This window comes from Arvicanthis niloticus, chromosome 4 (genome assembly GCF_011762505.2).
Source record: "Arvicanthis niloticus isolate mArvNil1 chromosome 4, mArvNil1.pat.X, whole genome shotgun sequence".
NCBI lineage: Eukaryota > Metazoa > Chordata > Mammalia > Rodentia > Muridae > Arvicanthis > Arvicanthis niloticus.
In genome coordinates this window covers 54,774,281-54,782,188 of record NC_047661.1, presented here as the reverse complement: position 1 = coordinate 54,782,188, position 7,908 = coordinate 54,774,281, and positions in this window count along the sequence as shown.

The window sequence follows — 7,908 nt, the reverse complement described above, 5'->3', positions numbered from 1 at the left end:
TGAGGACACATCATAACAAAATTTGTGGGACTCCATGAAAGTAGTACTAAGAGAAAACTCATAGCTCTAAGTGCCTACAAAAAGAAACTGGAGAGAACATTCACTAACAACTTGACAGCATACCTGAAAGCTTTAGAACAAAACAAAGCAAATATACCCAAGAGGAGTAGACGGCAAGAAATAATCAAACTCAGGGCTGAAATCAACCAAGTAGAAACAGAAAGAACTGTACAAAGTATCAATGAAACCAGGAGCTGGTTCTTTGAGAAAATCAACAAGATAGATAAACACTGAGCAAGAATAACCAAAGGGCAAAGAGACAGTATACAAATTAATAAAATCAGAACTGAAAAAAGAGACATAAAAACAGAAACTGAGGAAATTTTAAAAAATCATCAGATCCTACTACAAAGGCCTATATTCAACAGAATTGGAAAATCTGGATGAAATGGAAAATTTCCTAGACAGATACTAGGTACCAAATTAAATCAGGAGCAGATAAACCATCTACACAGTCCCATGACCCCTAAGGAAATAGAAGCAGTCATTAAGATCTCCCCACCAAAAAAAGTCCAGGACCAAATGGTTTTAGTGCAAAATTCTACCATACCTTCAAGGAAGACCTAATACCAATTCTCTTCTAACTATTCTATAGAATAGAAACATAAGGAACACTACCCAATGCATGCTATGAAGCTACAATTATGCTAATACCTAAATCTCACAAAGATCCAACAAAGAAAGAACTACAGACCAATCTCTCTTATGAATATTGATGCAAAAATACTCAATAAAATTCTCACAAACCGAATATAAGAACAAATCAAAACACTCATCCACTATGATCAAGTAGTCTTTAACCCAGGAATGCAGGGATGGTTCAATATTCGGAAATCCATCAATGTAAAATACTATATAAACAAACTAAAGAAAAAAAAATCACATGATCACCTCCCTAGATGCTGAGAAGGCATTTGACAAAATTCAACATCCCTTCACATTAAAAGTCTTGGAACAATCAGGAATTCAAGGCCCATACCTAAACATAGTAAAAGCAATATACAGCAAGCCAGTAGCCAACATCAAACTAAATGGAGAAAAACTTGAAGCAATATCACTAAGATCAGGGACTAGGAAGTCAAAGGGATACAGATAGGAAAGGAAGAAGTCAAAATTTCACTATTTGCAGATGATATGATACTATACTTAAGTGACCATAAAACTTGCACCAGAAAACTCCTAAACCTGATAAACAACTCCAGCAAAGTGGCTGGATATAAAATCAACTCAAACAAATCAGTAGCCTTCCTCTACTCAAAAGATAACCAGGCTGTGACAGAAATTAGGGAGATGACACTCTTCACAATAATCACAAATAATATAAAATATCTTGGAGTGAGTCTAACCAAAGAAGTGAAAGATCCATATGACAAGAACTTTAAGTCTCTGAAGAAAGAAATCAAAGATCTCAGAAGATGGAAAGATCTTCCATGTTCCTGGATTGGCAGAATTAATTTAGTAAAAAAGGCCATCTTGCCAAATGCAATCTACAGATTCAATGCAATCCCCATCAAAATTCCAAATCAGATCTTCATAGAAATAGAGCAATTTTCAAATTCATTTGGAATAATAAAAAAAAAGGATAGCCAGAAATATTTTCAACAACAAAAGAACTTCTATGGAAATAACCATCCCTGACCTCAAAGTGTACTACAGTGCAATAGTGATAAGAGCTGAATGGTATTGTTACAGAGACAGGCAGGAAGATCAATGGAATAGAAATGAAGATCCAGAAATGAACCCACACACCTATGGTCACTTGATCTTTGACAAAGGAGCTAAAACCATCCAGTGGAAAAAGGACAGCATTTTCAACAAAAGGAGCTGGGTCAACTGGAGGTCAGCATGTAGAAGAATGAAAATCAATCCATTCTTATCCCCTTGTACAAAGTTCAAGTCCAAGTGGATAAAGGACATCCACCTCAAACCAGATACACTGAAACTAATAGAAGAGGATGTGGGGAAGACCCTCGAATACCTAGGCACAGGGGAAAAGTTCCTGAACAGAACACCAATGGCTTATGCTTTAAGATCAATAATTGACAAATGGGACCTCATAAATTGCAAAGCTTCTGTAAGGCAAAGACATTGTCAATAAGACAAAATGGCAACCAACAGATTGGGAAAAGATCATTACCAATCCTACATTCAATAGAGGGCTAATATACAATATATACAAACAACTCAAAATATTATACTCCAGACAACCAGTAACCCTATTAAAAATGGGGTACAGAGGTAAACAAAGAATTCTCAACTGAGGAAACTCAAATGGCTGAGAAGCTCCTTAAGAAATGCCCAACAGCCTTAGTCATCAAGGAAATGCAAATCAAAACAACCCTGAGATACGACCTCACACCAGTCAGAATGGCTAATATCGAAAACTCAGGTGATAGTAGATGCTTGTGAGGATGTGGAGAAAGAGGAACATTCCTCCATTGTTGGTGGGATCACAAGCTGGTACAACCACTCTGGAAATCAGTCTGGCAGTTCCTCAGAAAATTGTTCATAGCATTACCTGAGTATCCAGCTATACCACTCCTGGGCATATACCCAGAAGATGCTCCAACATATAACAAAGACCTATTTTCCACTATGTTCATAACAGCCTTATTTATAATAGCCAGAAGCTGGAAAGAACCCAGATGTCCTTCAAGAAAGGAATGGATACAAAAAATGTGATATATTTACACAATGGAGTATTACTCAGCTATTAGAAATAATGAATTCAAGAAATTCTTAGGTAAATGAATGGATCCAGAAAATATGCTGAGTGAGGTAACCCAATCGCAAAAGAACACACATGGTATTTACTCACTGATAAGCTGATATTAGCCCAAAAGCTTGAAATAGCCAAGATTCAACTAACAGACCACATGAAGCTTATGAAGAAGGAAGACCAAATGTGGATGCCTTGGAACTACTTAGAAGGAGTAACAAAATACTCAAGGGAACAAATACGGAGACAAACTGTGGAACAGAAACTGAAGGAGAGGCTGTCTGGAAACCATTACACCTGGGTATCTATCCCATGTGCAGTCATCAAAGTAGACACTGATGTAGATGGCAGGAAGTGCATGCTGACAAGAGCCTGATATAGCTGTCTCCTTAGAGGTCTGCCAGAGTCTGACATATTCAGAGGCAGATGCTCACAGCTAATCACTGATCTGACCAAGGGTTGCCCAATGGAGAAGTTAGAGAGAAGACTGAAAGAGCTGAAAGGTTTTGTGGCCCCATGAGGAGAACAGCAATATCAAACAACCAGAGCTCCCCAGAGTCTAATCCACCAGCCCAGGAGCACATAGGGAAAGACCCATGACTCCATCTGTACATGTAGGGGAGGATGGCCTTGTTGGGCATAGGTGGGAGAGGAGATCCTTGGTCCCATGAAGGCTGAACACAGAGTGTGGGGGGTGGATTTGAGGGTGGGTAAGGGGAGTGGAGGAGTAGGAGGGAGCACATATTCATAAAAGCATGAGGAGGGGGATGGGACAGGAGTTTCCTGGGTGGTGGTGGGAATGGTGTAAGGGGATAAAATCTGAAATGTAAATATAATATCCAATAAAAAAAATATAGATAAAAAATAAAAAATAAAAGAAAAACCAAAGGGGGTGAGTAGGTGAGTACTAAATTCATTGTTGTTCTTATTTGAAAGACTACTATGTATATACACTATTCTTGATAAGACATACATATTGACATTGTTCACTTATAATTATATTTCATGAAGATATATTATTTCACTGTGAAGTATTCTGGTTTAGTTAATGAACTTCCTGTTTTTGTATATACCTAAAAAGTTATTACTTCTGTAATGCAGCATTAAAAATTTCTCACAGATTCAAGAGCACAGACTTATTTATACTATAATCTTGGTTTTGTAAATCAATTTTATATTAAAGCTTTACAGTATACATAATTGACTTGTCTATGATGTAGATATTTGTTTAAATCTCCTCTTCTGGTTTCCCACTCTCATTGGACCAGAGAAAGTGTCATGCATGTTCTTTAGGCCCAGATGTAGGGAAACAAATTGTGTAATCTAAATGAATAAACACAGTTAATCAAATATAAGTTTCATGGCCCAAGTTCTGAAAGCAAGCAAAAGGGGTATAGGAATATGACTCAAGTTAAAGCAAGACCTAACATCATGTCCACCCTTAATTTATTAATTTCTCTTTTGTTGCTGATATAAAATAACATGACAAAGAAAACATGAAAAAGAGCTTATTTGGGCTTGCAGTTTCAGAGGGATAAGAATTCATCCTGGTGCAGACAGATGGCAGAGAACAGCAAGCATTCTGGTAGGAAAAGGATGCTCAGAGTTCATATCCTTTAAGATAAAAACAAGCAAAGAGAGCAAACTGGATGTGGACCTAGGTTTTTAATCTCAATGCCCACTTAAATTATATACTTCCTCCAGCAAAGATGAACCACCTAAATCTCCCTGAAAAGGAGCAGCAAGAGAGGATTAATTGTTCAAATACTGAAGCCAATGGGGAACATTTCTTATTCAAATCACCACAGTAAAGAAGCAAGGGAGGCACTTGTGTCTTAAGGAGGTGTGATCAGGATGTACATTAAATATCTGACTTAAATCAATCTAAATAAAAGACACATTTTAATCAGTTTTGAAAACTTAAATATTAAGTCAAGTATAAGAATTCTATTCAATATAACAAAATGCATAACAGTTAAAAAACAGGAAAAAGAGGTTTGAACACATCCTAGGTTATGAAAGAAAGCATAAAAATTAAAGGAAGTAAAGATATACCTAGCATATTCTCTGGCCATAGTGGAGGAAGAATAAAGACTTTTAATAAACTCTCAAATAATTCTCCAATTTCTTTATATGATCACAAGGAAAACGAGTTTAACATGTGACAGAAAATTTGAGATAGAGCAGTTACTAAGGATTGCCATGGTAAGTGCAACTTATTCACAAGAATCATTAACTAAAAAACCAAAACAGTAGATGCTATACGAAAATAAAAGATGAGCTTGAAGGTAGACAAAAGGGAAGAGGGTATAATAAGGATTAAAAATATTAATGTTGCAAATTTTAAACTAATTGTCCATTTCTCCCTCATCTCTTTAGCCTTTCTTTAGTTTTTCTAAAACTCCCTTTCAAATTCACAGTAATTTTATCTTTAATTATTACTCTTATAAGCAGAAAAACATACAAACATACATGATATATATATCAATACTAAATGGACACAGCAGGTTGTAGAACATTCATATATATATATATATATATATATATATATATATACATATATATATATATAGAGAGAGACATAGACATATAAACATGTATATATGTATATGTATACACATATATGTACTTATAAAATATGATTTCAGTGCTGGTCCTTTTGTACTGAATAACCAGTTAGGCAGCTCATTCTGAGGGTGACTAATCTTTCCTCTCTCAGAAATCAATAATTGCTATAGTTTTTTATCTGGAGATAGTGTTCTCTCACATTTCTCCTTTCCACATTATATCATGTCTATTGGTATTGACATTGTCATTGAGAAAGAACACAGGTTAAAAGTTGTTAGTTTTGAAGCAGCAGTAACTTAAACCATTCATATTTAACATAAATATGTTTAAGTAAAGACTTATGGTTGTCATTACCATGAAGATTATACTAACATTTGAAGATTATAACACTGGAATTTGAGATGATACAAAATTTATAAACAAGTATTGCTTATTTATTCATTTGTAACATATAACTTTGTGTCAAAATTGCAAATTGTGTCTTAGCTTTTGTATAGTAATCTTTACTAATATAGAAAAAATGTTAAATCCATAAAATTTTAAAATACAAAGTATGGGCTTTTGTTCTTGACAACATACATGACTATCTTTACTAGAGATCTTTCTATGACATTGAATAACTATGCAATGTCCTCTATATTCCTAACAGGTAAGATTCAGTGTGATTTCCTTTATGACAACTCTAGTATAACCAATGTCTTCCTTTTATTCATTCGTAATATAATTTCTGAAGTACATTTCTTGTCAAATATAGAACAACAATTTTTAGTAGTTTAGATATATCATTTCAAAGCTTTCTCTTGTCTGTGGTTTCTGATAAGAAATCAATTGATGTTTTTCTGTTCATTGAGCTGTGTTGATGCTTTCTAGAGTTTTGATCTGTTGCTTTGATTGTTATTTTAGTAACTATTTAAATATCAGTATTTGGCAAACTTAGGAGCCCATCATTCACATGAGAGTTATAGATTCTTATAATTTCATTGAAGATAATGTATTTTTGAGCATTACTCCTTTATTTTTCTTTCTGTTTTCCTTGTGGGACTCCAAGAGCAGTGCTTCTTTTCATCAACTTTCATCAACGTGTCTTTATAAGCCTTTAGCACTTTTAGACTTCGCTGTTCATTTAACTTCTTTCTTCTTTTTGTGCTTCAATGGAGTTATCATCAAAGAGACTTCTTTCTTCTGTCTCTTGAAATTACTAATGAACCCTCACTGATTTTTTTATTACATTAATTACAATTTCTTACTTAGATTTTAGATGTGATTCCTAACTTTAAAGTTTTGGCTTATTATTCATATTTTCTTTTGGATTATATCTGCAATCATTTCTTTAATTTCATTGATGTTTTAACACTCTTCTGTACTTTTTATTAAAACAATTGATATCTGGGTCTCCTCATTTATGGAAATTTCAAAAAAAGTTTCCTTGTTTTATCACCAAATTTTTTTTTTTTAGCCATGGTTAACTATTTTTTTTATTTTAGATTATAATTTAATTATAATCCCTCTTTCTTTTTCTCCCTCTGAACCCTCACATATACACCTCCTAACTGTCATTTAAATTCATAGCTTATTTTTTACTAGTTGTTATTATATGCCTATATGAAAATTCTGGAGTCATTTTAAGTGACCATGGCCTGGGTATATAGATTTCACTTACCCCTAATTCCTTGTATTAACATGGTTGCGTGTTATGATATTTTTATAACTTCACAGAACAAAGAAATCAGAAACCCATGCAAACTTAAAATATAAAGTTGAGTACATCATATAGTCAGGTACAGTGAGAATGAAAATGTACCTCTATAGGCCCAGGATGCAATATGATGAAATTCTTAGCTTCTGGGGTGGTGGAAGCTAGTAGTCTTTTAACTTAATTCTAAAAGGTATTTAATTGTCAGTCTCAAAATATTAGTTCCAATATAGAGCTGGGTAAGGAATGGCTGTTTTGAGGTAAGAATTAGCTAAAGATAAGCCCATGAACCAGAAACAATCCTACCTCTCCACAGGACTAACATTCTAATCAGCCAATCAGTCTTTGTTAAAAAAGGTTTTTGGGGTTTTTTGTTTGTTTGTTTGTTTGTTTGTTTTGTTTTTTCTGAGTATGCAGCTTGCTCTGTGCTGGTACTTGGCTTTTGAATTTCTCACACAGTGAACAATATTGAATATTTCAGTGTATGAAAGAAATTCCTTTTGGATTTTTTTCCAACACATTTTTAGACTAACAGAACATTTGCCCTACTTTTATTATTTTTATTAAAACATCTCAATATTTTCTTCTACCATTTTTTAACAATATTGATGGAAAGTACCACTTTCCAAGCAAATAATTTATGATAAATTTTTTAAAGTATATAATTACTTTACTATTTTAACTTATCAGCTACTGATAAATATGTGCCTACTAACTTTACACTACTATTAATACTTTTATGATAAAATTAGGAGATAATCTTCAATATATTAAGGGTAGTATTATGTGAAATAATAAATATATTCGTATCAGTTATATATTGCTTCTTAAGGAAATATTGTTCATAGCATAACCACATAATTTTACT